At 52.4% G+C, this 17,761-nt stretch overlaps 1 long non-coding RNA gene across 1 annotated transcript in view; it reads right to left on the bottom strand.

The window, feature by feature from the left end:
- LOC125624612 (uncharacterized) overlaps positions 1-17,389 on the bottom strand; it is a 28,284-nt gene extending 10,895 nt beyond the window's left edge. Inside the window, exon 1 of the long non-coding RNA XR_012665513.1 lies at positions 17,369-17,389. This is a non-coding gene — a long non-coding RNA (uncharacterized LOC125624612). The remainder of the gene's footprint in view (positions 1-17,368) is intronic.
- Between the last annotated feature and the right edge of the window lie 372 nt (positions 17,390-17,761).

Raw genomic sequence — 17,761 nt, 5'->3', positions numbered from 1 at the left:
CCAGTCACCTGTCCAAGGTCACACAGGCAGTCTGGGAAAGGACAGAGATTTGGAGCCATGTCTCCTGAGACACTGGACCAGCCCTCCTCTCCAGTGGGACCTGTGTACTCTGGGGATGATGGTCCTTTGTAAAGTCCCCTGACCTCCACCCAGGACAAGTGCTCAGTGTTGTTATTCCCCAGGGATATCGAGGCAGCATGCTCTGCTCCCTTCCCCCACGTGCTGGGGCAGGGCGTGGCGCATGTGACACTTTCTCGGGGCACCCAGGACTGGGTGTTACCTTGTTACCCCCCCGCCTCAGCGAGAGAGATTTGTTGGTGCTAAATGGGGTGATCGGGGGGTGGGGGGGCTGGCCTGAGTCTGGGGCCAAAACAATGAGTTTGGGGGAAATATAAGGTGAAGCAAAATGACATTTTATTATCCACCCCTGAGGGAACAAAAAGAACAGGACTTTTGTTTCCAGGACCCAACTTTGATCTTCATCTCCAATGTCTTCATATCCCTCCAGCCCCTCCTCAACCTGCTTTACTGTTGACTTAATATGCAAACAGAGCTTCCTTTGTGTTGGTGCCACAATGTTCAATTGATATTAGACCCAGCAGTGTGTTGGGTGCAGTGAGTTTGTCAGACCTGATGGGATTTGCTGATGCAGAGCAGGGAACCACTGCGGGGTTTCTGTGTTCCTCAGTCGTGAGTGCTGTGAATGGTGCCCATGGTTTCAAAGGGTGCCCCAGCCCAATACTCCTTAACTAGAAAGCCAGTGGCTGCAATGCTTTGGGGGAGGGGGAGTGGGCCCTCCACATCTTCTCCCACACAGTGGGTTCTCCAAGGGCTGGAGTCACTTTATATATGTAAGGTGGGACTTTCCAAAGTGCCTCAGTGTGTTAGGAGCACAAGCCTCACCTAATTTAACAATGCAGTTCTGTGCACCCTAATTCAACTCCCAGTAAAAATGCTAGCCACCCCGTGGCATTAAATACTCAGACACACTCCGCTCCGACAGCCCTGCACTTGAGAGAGAGCAGAGTTGGACCCAGCTTTCCTTTCACTTCCCTCTGAGGCTTATCCTCTGGTTGGTTCCAGCTAATAAGTTGTACAGGTGAAGCTAAATCAGTAGCTCATGCATTTCACCTGCAGCAGCTACCCCCCTCCTCCAGCCGTGAGGTGACCTGCAGGGTGATCAGTCTTCCCCTGAGCTGCATGTTGGAAGTGGTTTGAGGAGCTCTGCTTTCTGCAGCTAGAAGCCTTACAGATAGGTAAATTTTGCTATCACAGTCTTCAAGCCTATGCCAAGCTTAGGTCTGTATTAACAATGATGCACTTGTAACAGCCAGGGCATTCACATGTTGGTGGGTGATTTAAATGGAATGCTCTCTGACATAAGGGCCTGGAGTTAATGCCATACTGCAAGTGTAGCATGTTAGGGCTTTGTATGTTACTGGGCTAGAGGACAGTAGGGGAGCTGTAAATGTGATCATCTAGATTTTTGTAAGTCTTTTGACACGGTCCCACAAGACATTCTCCTAAGCAAACTAGGGAACTCTGGTTTAGATGGAAGTATTATAAGGTGGTTTCAAAACTGGTTGGAAGAGCCTGCTCAAAGAGTAGCTATCAATGGTTTGCTATCAGACTGTGGGACAGACGTACTGGAGTCCTGCTGGGGTCTGTCCTGGGCCTGGCACTAATCAATATTTTCATGGATGACTTAGATAATGAAGCTGGGAGGGGTCACAAGAACTTTGGAGGACAGGATTGGAATTCAAAATGACCTCGACATATTGGAAAGTGGGTCTGAACTCGGCAAGCTGAAATTCAAGAAAGACAAGTGCAAAGCCAAAGGGGAAAAAAATCAAATGCACCACTACAAAATGGGGGCTACCTGGCTAGGTGGTGGTACTGCTGAAAAGGACCTGGGGGTTCTAGTGAGTCACAAATTGAATATGAGCCAACAATGTGATATAGTTGCAAAAAAAGCTAATGTCATTGTGGAGTGTTGTAGGTGAGACACAGGAAGCAATTGAGCCATGGAGATTCTGGGGCAGTGGCCCTCACGGGCATGCTGGCATGGGCCCGAGTGGGCAGAACTGGCCTGGCTGTGGCCCATGGAGGGCTCACAGGGGAGGCTGATGTGCCTGAGTGAAGGCTGTAGGCTTGGGCTCTGTAGCAAAGCCATAATCCATTCATAACCCTCACTCCACCCTTCCCACCAGGGAGCGCCACGCTCCCAGCACTGCAGAGAGTACCCCCATCACATCACCGCTCGAGCTAGACCTCTCTCCCGCCCCGCACACACTCCCTCACTCCAGGTCTTGCTGCGCGTGGCCTGGTTTAAACCGACTTGGGGATGCCGGCTCCTCTCCATCAATGATTTGGGTAGCTCTGTAGCTGGCACTGGGTCACTGTGCGTGTGGTTTCGGGGCTCCTCGGAAGTACCACTCTGTGCTCCGACGGGCTCTTCGTAGCCCCGCTGCTTTGAATCCTGTTTCTGGAACAGATGCTGTGGTTTGGAGCAGCTGCCTCAGCATCCATCTTGCATGCGCTGGGCTCTTTCCTCAATAGTGGCTGTGCTTAGAATTGGGATGAAGGTAGCTGGCTGATTTATTTTCCCACTACACGGAGCTTTCCTTGTTGAGGTCCCTTTCAGACAGGTTCTCCAAAGCTCTAGTTTCTAGCATGGCGTTACAGGAAAGCATTTCTCTTGCTCCGATTCTTCCTGATTGTACAGCCAGCTCAGTTCCAGAGCAGGAAGAGCTCTGGATACCCGGGCCTCTAGCAGTAAATATCCTCTCTGTGACTGTATCTACAAGGACGGGGAAAGTCTGCAGCAGTTCTCCCGCCTGTCCAGGTGCCTCTGCAGCAGGCAAAGATGGTCAGAGCCCCGTTGCAAAGAGTTTTGCCCTGAGAGAAGTGCGTTCCCAATCTATGCAGCGTGGGCTTGGGATTGCCCATCATACTGCTGCATGCAGGGGATGATGTGTCACGTGTGATGGTTCTGGGTTGATCAGCCATGTGTCGTTGGATGCAGGATGACTAGTGATGAAAGGGGTAAATGTGTAGCACTGAAAGGATCCAGTATGAAGCTGTAGATTCTTGCCGGCAGTCGGTTAGTTTCCAAGACTTTCCTCTCTTAAAAACTAATTTACTCTCCCTGCCTAGCAAACACTTGTCCTCTCTCCAGACGTACCTGGAGAGACACGACAGGGATGGGCAGGTCAGGAGGAAGGTCCATCTGCAGAGCTGCGTATGGGAGTCCATGGTGGGTATAGCCGGGGGCATTGTGTCCTGGTGGCTGTTGGCATGGGGCATGGTGGTATCTGATGGCTGTGTGGCAGCACCTCTGGGTGTGTCTGGGCCTGTCCCTCAGTTGTGAAAGGATTCACCTGAGCCCATGGCAATGCAGGGATGGGCTTCTCCATGTGCATAGGGGGCAGGGGGAGGGGCTGTTCTTGTAGGGAGCCGCCTGGAGACTTGCTGCGGGTGCTCAGGTTGGGAGGGTCCAGGGTTTGAGCAGCAGGAAAAGATGGGGGTTCACCTGTGTTTGGTGCAGGAGTCATTGCAAGGGGGCAGCACGACCAACCCTGGACACTCGCCAGCCAGCCCCCAAGAAACCATGAAATTGGCATAAGAATCCATGCGGTTTTAAAAGATAATCACTGCTGGGCTTGCTTTCTTTGCCCTCTTGTCTCTGACCTTTTAGGGGTCATGCTTTTCCACCTGTTCTTCATGGCTGCAAGGGCTGGAGACTCTCATTTAAAGCCGATGTCATCACCTGCCTCCAGGAGCTGGGGCTTTGTGTGCAACACCAACTGGTGAGAGACCTGGGATAAAGTCATGAGCATTAGCAGCACTGCAGAGGGTGGGGACCGTGGAGTGTCTGAGGTTAGCAGGGGGCGGAGCGGCGTGGAGTGGAGTTTGTGTCGCTTACGGGGCAGCTATGAGTTAAGAACCAGAACCTATCAGCCTGAACTCCATCCTCTTGCTCCACCCCCTGGCTGGGTTCAGGAATTGGGGATGGGAAGAATCCTCCTTGAGTCTCTTGCAGTGGCTGGGGGAGGGAGAACAATGGCTCATCTCATGTCCAGGAGCTTCTGCACCCGATTTCATCTAATCGCCAGCCTCTGCTGAGTGTGCACGTTCTGGGCCGTCCTCCCCGGCTCCTCCTGGCCCCTTGCTCTTTCTTCAAGCAAAGCATCCTGCTCCTCCTGGACTCTGTGGTGAAAACACTGAGGGCATTCAGGCCACCTTGGAAGAATTCCCCAGCACAGCTCGGATCCCTTCCTCGGTGCTTCACCTTGGGCCTCATAACCTGGAAACTGGGTTTCCTTGCATCCTGCCACCTCCTTTCTTAATAGGCAGGAGCATAACCATAGGATCACAGTGGGAGCAGGGGTGTGGGGTGAGGGATCCTTGTTCATGTGGCTACACTGAGAGATACTTCAGGCCAGCGTATCAGCCATGCTGCAGCCAGGGTCGGTGGGGGCTGGTAGAAGCTATAGAAGCAGGACGCTGCCAATGGGCCAGAAAGGGGATGCAGGGAGGCTGGAGATGTCACAGCGTATCTGGGCCAGTGCAGGTGTATTCATAGCCGTTCTACACTAGCGGGTTAGTGCAGCATAATGTGTGTGACCATGTCTCCCTCTAGTGGCTTATTGAAGTGACTACAATAGCCTGCCACTTAAAACCAGGCTTTGCACAATTCCATATAATTTTGACAGATAATATCAGTGTTTGTTTTTTAAGCCTTTTTCTAGAATTTTTTTTTTGTGGGGGGGGAATTTTCACAGTTGTAGGAAATGATGTGGGTGGGGAATTATTTAATGACAATAGACATGGTTCAAAAAGGTAAACCTTTGCAACTATTATCACAAGCTGTCAACTTCACATATCAACATTTTAGCTTCTAATCAAACTCTAGTTAGTTCTCAAACAGCGTTTATGTTACTCTGCCTAGCTGTAAATTTTGATTATCAATGGAATTTTTGTGTGTATGTGTGATAGCTGATGGCTGAACTTTGTGACTTTGTCCTCACCCAGAACTATTTCACATTTGGGGACAATGTATACCTTCAAATCAGCGGCACTGCTATGGGTACCCACATGGCCCCACAGTATGCCAACATTTTTATGGCTAACTTAGAACAACGCTTCCTCAGCTCTCGTCCCCTAATGCCCCACTCTACTTGCGCTATATTGATGACATCTTCATCATCTGGACCCATGGAAAAGAAGCCTTTGAGGAATTCCACCATGATTTCAACAATTTCCATCCCACCATCAACCTCAGCCTGGACCAGTCCACACAAGAGATCCACTTCCTGGACACTACGGTGCTAATTAGCGATGGTCACATAAACACCACCCTATACCGGAAACCTACTGACCGCTATTCCTACCTACATGCCTCCAGCTTTCATCCAGACCACACCATACGATCCATTGTCTACAGCCAAGCTCTACGATACAACCGCATTTGCTCCAACCCCTCAGACAGAGACAAACACCTATAAGCTCTCTATCAAGCATTCTTACAACTACAATACCCACCTGCTGAAGTGAAGAAACAGACTGACAGAGCCAGAAGAGTACCCAGAAGTCACAGGACAGGCCCAACAAAGAAAATAACAAAACGCCACTAACCATCACCTTCAGCCCCCAACTAAAACCCCTCCAACGCATTATTAAGGATCTACAACCTATCCTGAAGGACGACCCATCACTCTCACAGATCGTAGGAGACAGGCCAGTCCTTGCTTACAGGCAGCCCTCCAACCTGAAGCAAATACTCACCAGCAACCACACACCAGAACCACTAATCCAGGAACCTATCCTTGCAACAAAGCCTGTTGCCAACTGTGTCCACATATCTATTCAGGGGACACCATTGTAGGGCCTAATCACATCAGCCACACCATCAGAAGCTCGTTCACCTGCACATCTATCAATGTGATAAATGCCATCATGTGCCAGCAATGCCCCTCTGCCATGTACATTGGCCAAACTGGACAGTCTCTACGTAAAAGAATAAATGGAAACAAATCAGACGTCAAGAATTATAACATTCAAAAACTAGTCGGAGAACACTTCAATCTCTCTGGTCACTCGATTGCAGACCTAAAAGTGGCAATTCTTCAACAAAAAAACTTCAAAAACGGACTCCAACAAGAGACTGCTGAATTGGAATTAATTTGCAAACTGGATACAATTAACTTAGGCTTGAATAGAGACTGGGAGTGGATGGGTCATTACACAAAGTAAAACTATTTCCCCATGTTTATTCCCCCGCCACTGTTCCTCACACGTTCTTGTCAACTGCTGGAAATGGCCCACCTTGATTATCACTACAAAAGGTTCTTCCCCCCCCCCCCTCTCCACTTAAGGTGAGCTATTACCAGCAGATCACTCTCATTACAGTGTGTATGGTAACACCCATTGTTTCGTGTTCTCTGTGTATATAAATCTCCCCACTGTATTTTCCACTGAATGCATCCGATGAAGTGAGCTGTAGCTCACGAAAGCTTATGCTCAAATAAATGTGTTAGTCTCTAAGGTGCCACAAGTCCTCCTTTTCTTTTTAGAGATTTTGGGTATCCAACTTGCGAACCAACTTCTCAGAGGGCGGATGCTCAGCACTGTCTCAAAATCCATCCCTTCTAAGGGATCTCAAGTTGGGGCCCCCCCAAATCACTGGTCACTTTTTTTTTTTTTTAAGAATTTAGCCTTTAGACACTAAAATAACGCACATGCACTCTTCAGCTAATCAAGTTCTTATCACACTCGCACAGATTTCCCCACGGGCCGGATACAATATGCCCTGTCTGCCATTAGTTGTGGCTAAATGTTGCTAGCTCGGTACATTTACCTGGCATTCTTAACATTGAGAGAAAGAGGCTCCCAGAACCTGAGGAGCCACCACTTCTGACCCAGTGAGAGAAATTTGACAACGGTATTGGGGTGGGAGCGGGGCAAGGTCAGCCCATCCCCGTACTTTTTCCCTTTTTCTTTTGAAGTCGGCTGACTCTGTCTTGTGCTGTTAGCCACCGTGGCTGAAATACGTCTCATTGAGAGAGTGTATGTGTAAATACTGTAGGTGGAGTGGAATCTAATTTTTCAGGCACACATGCTTTACTTTCAGCCCAGTGACTAGCCCCTGTTTATTGTACTTAAAAGTAAGCATGCACCTGAATCTTTGCAGGGTTGAGGCCTTAACATCTACAGCTGGCTGGGGGAATTTGTCAGTCAAAAATAGAACTGACAAAGGAATTGAAATTTTGCAAAAACTTCTGAGACTTTTCCCCACCCAGCTCGGTAACCTCATCAGAGGTTCCCAAATGGTGGTTTCTTTGTGGGAGGGGGCTACACTTATGTCCCTCATTTGGGTCATGGTGGGTTCAATAAGTGATCCAGACCCAAAATGAGATCACAAGATTGCAATGGAAGTGAGGAGTGGGAATCCACTCTTTGGTGTAGATAATTGCCTAGAACCTCAGTTCCATGGATCTTTCTTTCTAATGTAGGGAGGAAGGATAGCTCAGTGGTTTGAGCATTGGCCTGCTAAACCCAGGGTTGTGAGTTCAATCCTTGAGGGGGCCATTTAGGGAACTGATGCAAATACTGGGGGTTGGCAGGGGGTTGGACTAGATGACCACCTGAGGTCCCGTCCAACCCTGATAATCTATGATGGTCTAGTGGTTAGAACATTAACCTAGGATTTGGGACACAAGGGTTGAAGTCCCTGCTCTGTAGCAGACTTCCTGTGTGACCTTGGGTAAGTCACTTAATCTCTGTGCCTCAGTTTCTCATATGTACAATGGGGATAACAGCATGTCCCTGCTTCACAGGCGGATTGTGAGGATAAATACACTAGATTATGAGGCATGTGGATACGGTGGTGGGGGGGGGGCATATATCTACCTAAGTAGATGGAGATTTCCATCAATAAAGGTGGAGGGCCATAGGGTGGTGTGAAATGTACGAATGTGGGACTCTGGGCTGAAATGAGTGACATCCCTTGAAATGAGGGGTGTGAAGTAGACACCTTGGAGAGGGAGGCTCCTAACTTGGGTCCCCTACAGAGCTGTGTCTCCGCGCTGTCTCCAGACTGGGCGTGAGGTGGCTCCAGATATTTGAGTGATCCCCAGCTAGGTGGGGGATCCTTGCCAGATCTGGAGTTACCCATTGTCCAGCTGTGCCCTGGAGCCTGTGCCTGAAGTCTGGTTAGTCCCAATATTCCCCTCTCTAATTGTTTTGCTGCTGATATGCCTTAGATAGGCTGGTTAAATAAATCTCAGCCTTCCTGTATCCCCACTCTCCCTCTGCCACTTGGCCCGGGCTCCGAACTCCGTATTCGCTGCTGGGCATCTGTCCAGCTCTCCACTGCAGCTGGGCAGAGACCAGAGAGCCTGTCATCTTAGGAAGGAAGAGGCAGAGTGCTTTGAGGAGCTGGACATGGACACGGTCTCAAGCTGCAGTGGGGGAGGTTTAGATTGGATATTAGGAAAAACTTTTTCACTAAGAGGGTGGTGAAACACTGGAATGCGTTACCTAGGGAGGTGGTAGAATCTCCTTCCTTAGAGGTTTTTAAGGTCAGGCTTGACAAAGCCCTGGCTGGGATGATTTAACTGGGAATTGGTCCTGCTTCGAGCAGGGGGTTGGACTAGATGACCTTCTGGGGTCCCTTCCAACCCTGATATTCTATGATTCTATGATTCTACGGCTCCAGCCCCAGGAGCCCTCACCTCCTTGACTTGATGGGATATTCCAGCCAGGGGGCCCGAGGTACCCCATGGGGCTGGCAGTAGGTGCTGATGCTACTTAGGTGCTACACATGGGCCATCACCCAGGGCCCTTGCTGCTTTACAAGCCCTCATTGGGCCTCTTGATTTTCCCCCAACTCCCCCTCACCCGTTAGGCAGGCTGGGATTGTTACCGTCAGCTGGGCAAGTTGCTGGGAATTGGGGTTTCTGATTTCCCTGCTCTAAGAGCTAGGCTGGCCTGGCTTTTCTGCGGGCCCCTTTGGTGGGAGAGGCCCCGTCCTGCCGAGGCCCTTTCTCCCCACTGTTGGGAGATGTTCTGCTCGCCCCCTGCTGGGTTGTGCTCCTCGTCAGTGTCACAGTGGGGGTGGAGGGAAGGAGGTGTTCCCCGTGCAATGGCCTTTTGAGTCCTGGGGGCTGTGATGGGTCCCTGGGCCCATTTCCCATTGTGGATCTGGGCCCCAGGAGCTCTGTCGTTACAGACAGTCTGGAGTGGATGCACTGGAAGGGGCACCCAGCGCTAGTGGCCCCTTGGGGATTTCAGGTGCTGTGTAGCCATTTGCAGCTCCCTTCACTAGCCCCCTCTTGTGAACGGCTCCCCATTGGCAGGACTGGCCTGCTCCAAAGTGGGCTGGCTGCGGGGGAAGTCTACCCTGCGATGCAGCTGCTGGAGCTAATGGCTTGACGTCCAGTCCAGCATCTCTCAAGAAGAAGGATTCACTCCTGCGTCGCATGACGAGTGTGATGCAGGTGGACAAGGAATTGTACTTTGATGCAACTATTTTCTATTGCCCCTCTTGTCACGACATCTCTTCCCAGATGCTTTCACAGCTGAACGTTGGGGGGGCAGGAAGCAAAGGGGCCTCGTTAGGGGGATAAGATGTTCCCGGCTGGGGTGGGGGCCAGGCATGAATGAGGCTGTTCCAGGTGGCAGGAGAAGAAGAAGAGGAGAAGGTCCTTGCGCTGAAGGATCTGAAACCACGTGACGAGACAGCGGGGGGGAGCAGTGAGATACAGCATCTATGTGGTCAGTGGGAGCAAGACCTGGGTGAGCTTTCATGAGCTGGGCTTAAATTCTCAGAGTATTTCCTGGAGCCCCCTGTGCCCCTCCCCCCATTCTTTGTGGGGGTCACTGGGGGAAGGTGGCGCCAGGGCTTCAGCCCTACCCAGAGCTGGGGGCTACTGGGGCTTTAGCCCTGTGGGGCTAAAATATTTACCGGAGCTCTGCTCTGGACAGCTCTGGCTGAACTTAAGCCCTGGGCGTTAGCCTGAGAGTCAGGCTGGCGCTCGTACCCTCTCTGGCTGAGGCCCAGGAAGCCGGTTCTGTGCTGCATCCCGGGATGAGCGAGAAGCGGGCGGGGTTGGCCAAGTGACTCTTGCAAATATCCCATGAAACCAAGTCACCCAAGATGGAAAAGTGCTCCCCAGGCTCCTCCCAAGCTGGCTTTTGGGTCCTTCCATGGTAATAAGGTGACAAAGGGCTTGGCATATGCTGCAGCAGCCAACTGGCCCTGCATAGGCTGGAGAAGAGCGGAAGCCCAAAAATGCGCCCTGCCCCCACAACACAGAAATGGGTACACATCCCATGCCAGGGATTCACTTGTACGGGGGGTGTGACACTTCCTGGAAAGAGAACAAGAGAGTGAAAGCCAGGGGACCAGAGTTCCTAGCTCTGCCACTGACATGACTATGTTATCAAGCCCTTGATCTCTTCATGCCTCAGTTTGCACACCTGTAAAATGGGGCTAATGTGCCCCCACCTCTCCAGTTATTGTCTGCAAAGGGCGGTGTATGGGAAACACCAAGTATTGCCACTGATCTGTGGTTAATTGGTTATGAATGAAGGGTTCCACTCTTAAAGCTGACTCTAAAAGCCCATTAGAATTCCTCCACTTCATGAGAAATGCTGATGGAGGCACCATCCGTTCCCGTTAGGCTGCTGCTCTCCCTCTGTCCCTGTTCCTCCCCGCCCTCCCCCCTGCACTTACTTAAGAACCATCTCAATTATATCCAGACACTAAGGAGACAGGGAGGGAGTCTTGAGATAACTCTGAACAAACAGGATCATCTTTAAAAATGACACTCTCTGCTTCTGGCTCCGGCACAATGAAAACAATGGGATTTTGTTGTAGCTCTTGGATCTGCTCTGGTGCATCGTGATCTGGGCTGTACTGTCTGATGAGGCAAGGTCCACCTTAACCTCCGGAGATGCTGATTTATCTACTCCCTTCGCCCTCCCAGCCTCACTGAGCTGGGAAGATCAATCCCCTCCCTGCCTGTTCTCCACCTGCTCTTTGTTTATGGAGGGATCCCTGATCCATCTGAAGGCAGCAAAGAACAAAGGTCAAGTCTGCATGAGGGACAGCAGGGTGCATCTGGAAAGGCTGCACTGAATGGCCTGAGTGTGAAAAGGTTTAAAGGTGCAGTCAGTAGAAACAGCTGTAATTGTTTCATAGTTAAATATCTTCCTGGTGGGTATCTCCTCTCCTCCAGCCAAGCAATTGAAGGGGAGCTTTTTACCCTTGAACGGCTTGCAAAAAACCTGTTTCCAGCATGTCTCACTCACTGACTCTCTCGCTCCAAAACAGATGCTGTTAAATGACCCACTGCCTGGGTCATTCGGGGGTACAACTCCACTGCAGCTGGGAGATGCGGCTCCTGGCTCGGGTGGACCCACACACACGTGCTCTGCCCAAGCGTAGCAGCATGGCTGCGGGGTACAGGCAGTAGCTGGGGCTAGCTGCCAGGGTGCAGTCCCACTCAACTCCCTGCATAGGCCTAAGGCCGCCTCCAGGTCCACTGCTATTTTAGATGCTCGCTTGAGCAGCGCTGAAAGCCAGGAATCGCACCTCTCAGCTGTACCCTGACAGGGATTCTCACTACTGCACGCAAGAGCTTCCGTTGCTTCCAGCCAACGGAGTCGAGGGGCAGATCTGAAGTTTATTTAAGCACCGAACTCCCATTGCTTTCACTCCCTTGGCTGGAAGCAGTAGACTTACCTTACATGGATTAGCCACTAGAGAGGGATATAAACCAAACCATCACAGCATGTGGCTAGGCTGTTATGCCATTAAATCTTTCTAGCAGCACCAGGTGAGACCAAGAGCAGGATTTAGCCTACTTAAGGTGTAATAGCTCGCAGAGGAGCTAATCACTGTTTAGCATGTGCCATGCATCCCCTTCTGTGCCTGAGCCCCAGAGTAGAGTCTGTGACAGCTCCTGACTCCAGGATTGTCCTATAGCTCCTAGATCCTGAGGTTGTGAGTTCAATCCCTAGTTACTACATCTCTCCAGCTTCTAGAGCCAGCAGCAGGTTTTCTCTGAGAATGGGCATTCTGGCCCCAGATCTGCCTGCGTAATATTTATCCCTCCCATGTGCTGGGCTTTTTCACAGAGTTCCCTGGGGGCCCTGAGGCCAGCTCTGACCCCGGTTAAACAAACAGAGCTGCCAGAAAAACAACCCAGCTGCGTAAGTCTCTGAAGAGAGAGAGCAAACTAAAAATACCCGGCTCTGGAACTTGGTGGTGTTGAATTGGAACTTTCTCCTCCCTGTCTGGCCAGGGCTTGCGGTTGCTGTGCTGGAAACTCCTTTCAGTTCTCATTTTGTTTTGAAATTGCTTTATTACCTTTAATGACCAGTTTGCGGAAGAGAGCTGGGCCCAGGCTGCACTCCAAGGTGGGCCGGATCATCCAGCAGGGAATCAAGCTGGGATCAGCTGGCAGTGAAATCACTGTCACAGTGGCTGAAGATCCAAAGTGGAGATGCCAGGTGTAAGAGTTGGCATTGCCCCCCCCCCGTTGGACTGGGGACCACTTTGGCTGGAAGTGGAGCAATTAGTCTGGAGTCAAACCACTTCTTGTGCTCTGGAACAGTGTGTTCACAGAGGCAGCTAGAAAAGAGGAGCTCATTCCATAATAGCGCTGCTCTGTGTGTGAAGCAGTCTTGTCTGTCCCTGCTGTGGCTCAGCCCCCTGAAGCCCCCAGCGTCTGGCAGCACAAGCCCTGCCTTGCAGGCCTCGCTCTGTCTGTGCAGGCAGCGGTAGGCCCACCCCAACCCCTGCATCCTCAGACCGCTCACAGAAATACCAGGCCTGCTGTTCCCAAAGGACTGCACGCAGCGGCTCATTAGTTACCCCTCGGGATGCAGTTCCGCGGAGCACATGGCCCTGACACTTGTGTTCACAAACTGTCTCCGTGATCCCAGAACAGGGATTTGGGTGAGAGTGAGCGAGAAGATGGGAAACAAAGGGTTACATGTCACCCCAAATCAGGCTTTCTAGAGACTAAACCAGTGGTCACCAACTGTTAGATCAAAAAGAAAAGGAGTACTTGTGGCACCTTAGAGACTAACCAATTTATTTGAGCATGAGCTTTCGTGAGCTACAGCTCACTTCATCTTCACTTCTGATGAAGTGAGCTGTAGCTCACGAAAGCTCATGCTCAAATAAATTGGTTAGTCTCTAAGGTGCCACAAGTACTCCTTTTCTTTTTGCGAATACAGACTAACACGGCTGTTCCTCTGACAACTGTTAGATCATGATCGACTGGTGGATCCTGGAGCCTCTGACAGTCGATGGCCATCTCTGGTTGCTAAAAGCCCCGGCCCTGTGCCGCTCCCGGAAGTGGCTGGCATTTCCGTGTGCTGGGGGGCGGGCAGGGGGTCTCAATGCACTACTCCTGCCTTCAGGTACCGCCCCCACAGCTCCTATGGGCTGGGAATGGGCAACTGCAGCCAATGGGAGCTGCGGGGGCGGTGCCTGTGTCCTGCAGGGAGGGGCAGCACACGGAGCCATGTGGAAAACCTGCTTTTCACCCTGCCCCACAGTTACATGCCTTCAGAACAGAGTGATCAGGGTATATACAGAACGCCTTACATAGCGTCTGTACGCATGGTCTCCAACTTTGTAATGTGCCGGGGGTGCTCCGCCCCCGCCCCTGAGCGCGTGCCACCCTTGCTTGTCCCCCTCTCCCACCCCCAGCGCCTCCTGCATGATCATGGTGGGCTGGAGGGGCAGGTGCTGATTGGGGGGTGCCGGGGGATGCTTAGCACACACCATTTTTTCCCCCATGGGTGCTCCAGCCCCAGAGCACCCACAGAATCAGTGCCTGTGTCTGTGCGATACAGATTTTTATTCGAGACCTCCCATGACACTTCGAGCTAGAATGTAACTGTCAGAGCCAGCGGACTCCTATAATTCTTAGGCCCCCTTTACACCCTCTGCCACTTGGCCTCAGAGCTCCTCACAGCAGAGTCAATGCAGTGGGTTACAGGAAAATGGCAGACGTGGGGAGGGATGATAGAGGGGCCAGGGCAGCTAGGCTGATTTGATCTCAGCCAGCATGTTCTGTGCATTCTCCAGTCCCTTTCCTAAGCACGGATTTCCCCAGAGGGCTTGAAAGGGTGAGAGCAGAAGCAGGACACAGAAGGGGGTGAGAGACAGTGAAGGAGAAAAGGCAGTGTGAGATCCCTCCTGTGGGGACACGCCACGGGTCGGGATGGTCCTGACCTGTGGGGTGTTTAAAATCCAAACCTATAGGCTCTTGGGGACCCCGTGCGCTTTAACGGGCTGACCCAAACCTCCTACGTCCAGGCTTGTTTGGAACGCAGGGCCCATTGCCTGAGACCCTGTGTGTAACTTGGTGACTCTACCTCTGCTTACGGACAAGAGGTTGGTGGTAGGAGAGGCCCTGGAAGGGGAGGCTGGCAGCAGGGTTAGGAGCAGCTTTAAGGATGGCAGGCAGCAGCTGGGTGGGAAGGCAGGAATGGCCCTTAAACTGGGAGAGTTCCAGGCCTCCAGGGCATCTGTTTACCCTGCCCGCGCAATAAGCCAGTCGGCTTGTTAATTTCACTGGTGCATCTGGGCAATGGAGTCTGCTGGGGCTCAGGATAAAATGCCAACTTCTGTAACAACTGGCTGGGAGAGGCCTAGAAACCAGGATGTTTCCAAGGATGTAAGCTCCCCTTCCTGGCAGAGCTGTCTGCGTCCTGGCTGACACGTTATACCTGACTGCAATCAGTGTTACAGCATCTTTCCCTGCTTCCAAAGGAAAAAACACCCCCCCCCCCCCCGCAAACTAAAGCCAAACCACAGAACTGGGGGAGGGGAGCAGAAGAGAAGCTACAGTTTATGTAGGCCCTACCCAAACAAGGAAGTGTGCTTCCTTTGGGTGGTGCTCTAATGTTAATCACTGCTATTACCTGAGCGACTCTGACATTAACGAAGATGTGAGTTCACAGGTCAGCAAGGAGAGATGTGCAGATTCGAGGAGCCCTCTAGAAACACTGGGGGGGGGGGAGTGAGCAGCAGGGGGCGGGACAGAACAAGAGACTGTTGGGGAGGAACAATGAACAAGTGAGTAACATCTGGGCACCTTTCACAAAAGCCAAAGCTATGGCATGTAAAGAAACAAAATGCCAAGAGCCCAGAACAGCCCTGGACTCCCCCTCCCCAATAACCTCCTATAAATAACACGCTGTTTAGAAGCTCATCCGAGGGTGTTGCAGACATGGGAGAGTCAAACAAAGAAATCTCCTCTCCTCCTACGCACCGGCACTAGCCCCAGTACCCTTTTAAGGTAAAACTTTCCCTAGTTCCACGTCTGTAGCATGACCTCTTTCTCCTCTCAGCACCATCCTTCGAAGGCGTCTCATTCGAATGCACTTTTCTCCCTAACTTTGGCTTCACAGACCAGACCCCACATTTGAGCATCAATAGGGCTAAGGGGGGGATTGAGCACCTTGCCTGGACCAACTGAGGGAAGAACCCCCATGGCAAAAAGCACACAGTCCTGTATAAACATCCCCTGCCTTGTGTTGGCGAGGAGAGGAGGTGGCCAGAGGACACCGAGCAAAGAAGGGGCTGGAGAAGATAGATCAGGATATCCTGCCCCAGAGTACAGGATCAAAGTGACGTTGGACGGTATTTTTCTTGCACAAGACCTGAGTAGCCTCTGGGACTCATTGCTACATGATCTCTACCGAGGCAAAGCATTGAACAGAATTGGACGTATAGCTGGAGAACAAAGGTATTTGGAGTAATCATGGTGAAGCAGTAGAGACCAGCCAGGAGTGCTATCAACTATCATGCTTCATGGCTGAAGCTGATACCCTACCCCCTCTCATGGCCACCTGCAGGATTTCTTTCAACCTTCCTCTGAAGCAGCTGTTGCTCCAGGGTAACTGGACTGGACAGACGATAGGGCTGAGTCAGTCTGGCAAGGTCCATGTTGCATCCGCCCTTTCAGGCCAGTGGAGCCGGAGCAATGGGCTAGAAATAGCGTGTGTGCACTGTGCAATACCCCCAGTAGGTCTCTCTAAGCAGTGATGGGCCCTGAATTGGTGCTGCCGCGCCCAGCCCCACACACTAAAAAACGCTAGCTATAGCCACCTGGTGGGGTGTGGGCTTGTCCCCTGCTTAGCAGTTAGAGCGCGTCCCATGCCCACAGTGCCATGTGCAGATAAACTAGTGAATCCCTGCTTTGAATGGGTAGGCATGCCCCCTTGGACTGGAGCCCCCTCCCCCCAGTGGGGAAGGGGTTAAAGCAGCATGATTCCCCCCCCCCGACCCGTTTGCAAGGGAGGGGTTGGATGAGAGCATCAGGCCTGGGGAAGGAGAGAGCCCAGCAGCGGCCTGGTTGGGGACACCTGGGTCTCATGGGGGCGGGCACTGTTGTGTCGAGGGCATTTTAGTGTCTCTTGGCAACCGAGCTTGGCTCTGCCCTCTTGCTGCTGCATGGGCGCTCGCCGGCCCCCCTGGCGAGTCGGGGAGTGGGTGGCTGCTCCTTTGCCCAAGGGAACACACTGGCCCTTGCCAAGCCCTGACGCTTCCCACCCCTCAGCGGCAGACGGACACTAACAAGGTCTCTAAACCCAAGGAGAAATTATCCTTGACAGGTTTCATTCAGAGCCAGCGCAAGGCAGACTAAGCAAGTGAAGCTCAAGGGGGGGAGGGTATTAATTACTATTGTGTGGGGGGTGGAGGAGGGCACATATTCCTGCTTAGGGCCACCAAGGGTCTAGCATCGTCACTGGCTTCATTGGTCCTGCCAAAGCCATGAACAGAGCTGCTTTTTCTTCAGTGCGAGCTGCTGGCACGATAGCTGTTTCCACGGACCCAGCCGAGCTACCTGCATACCATCGCCGCTGGGGGAGGCCCAGGCGTGGCTCTCCGGTCCCATCCAGCCTGGGGCGAGCTGCAATGTGGACGGCAGCCCCCTTTTCTCCTGGCCTGGGCGTACGGCCCCCAGGGACCTGCAGGCCCCAGCTGCGTATGATGATAGGCCTCTGGACTAGCCCTCAGCTGGGCCAGTTCTGGGGTCAGTGTTGCCGGGCAAGGCCCAGCGGCAGCACTCTGGCTTTATGGCACCTGGCTTTGGATTCCCCTTTAGCTCTGAGGGCTGGGGAGGGATTTTCCTACCAGAGTGTTGCTGTCTATCACCGCCCCCTACAGACCCGAACGGGAGTTCATTCCAGGTCTGTCTCTGGGGGGAGGCTCGAGCTCTTGATTACCCTGAATGCCCCAATGAGCCCTCTCTGTAAGTGTCATCCAGCCAGGTGTGTGAGCCCAGCTCCCTGCAGGAAGGGGTGGGAGCCTGCAGACTGCTTCCCTGTGACTAACCTGAGGGCTTTAGCCTCCACTCCGCTCCCCGAGGCTCCTGGAATAAGGCAGGCTGCCTCCCCGCTCCCGCCAACCCTGGGTTCTTGATTCTTTCAGCTGCCGAATCCTGGTGAGGTTGTTCTGTGCAGGGAGGGAGACGAGGCTTTTAAAAGGGTAACTTCAGTGCTGGAGCGAGTTGACTGGCAGCCCTGGAGAGCGGATTATCGCAGGTAGCAGCGCATGCCTTGCTCCCGCTACCTTGTCCACGCATTGCTTCTTCCCTGCCACAGTCCTCTGCTCTCAGGGCCGGCTCCAGGCACCAGCGTCCCAAGCAGGTGCTCGGGGCGGCAGAGTTTCTGCGGCAGCGGCTTCTCTCGCTCCTGTCATCCGTGGTGACCGTTTTTTTCACTGCTT

This window comes from Caretta caretta, chromosome 19 (genome assembly GCF_965140235.1).
Source record: "Caretta caretta isolate rCarCar2 chromosome 19, rCarCar1.hap1, whole genome shotgun sequence".
NCBI classification, from domain to species: Eukaryota; Metazoa; Chordata; order Testudines; family Cheloniidae; genus Caretta; species Caretta caretta.
Note: the sequence above shows the minus strand (reverse complement) of the source record. Positions and strands in the feature narration are given on the sequence as shown.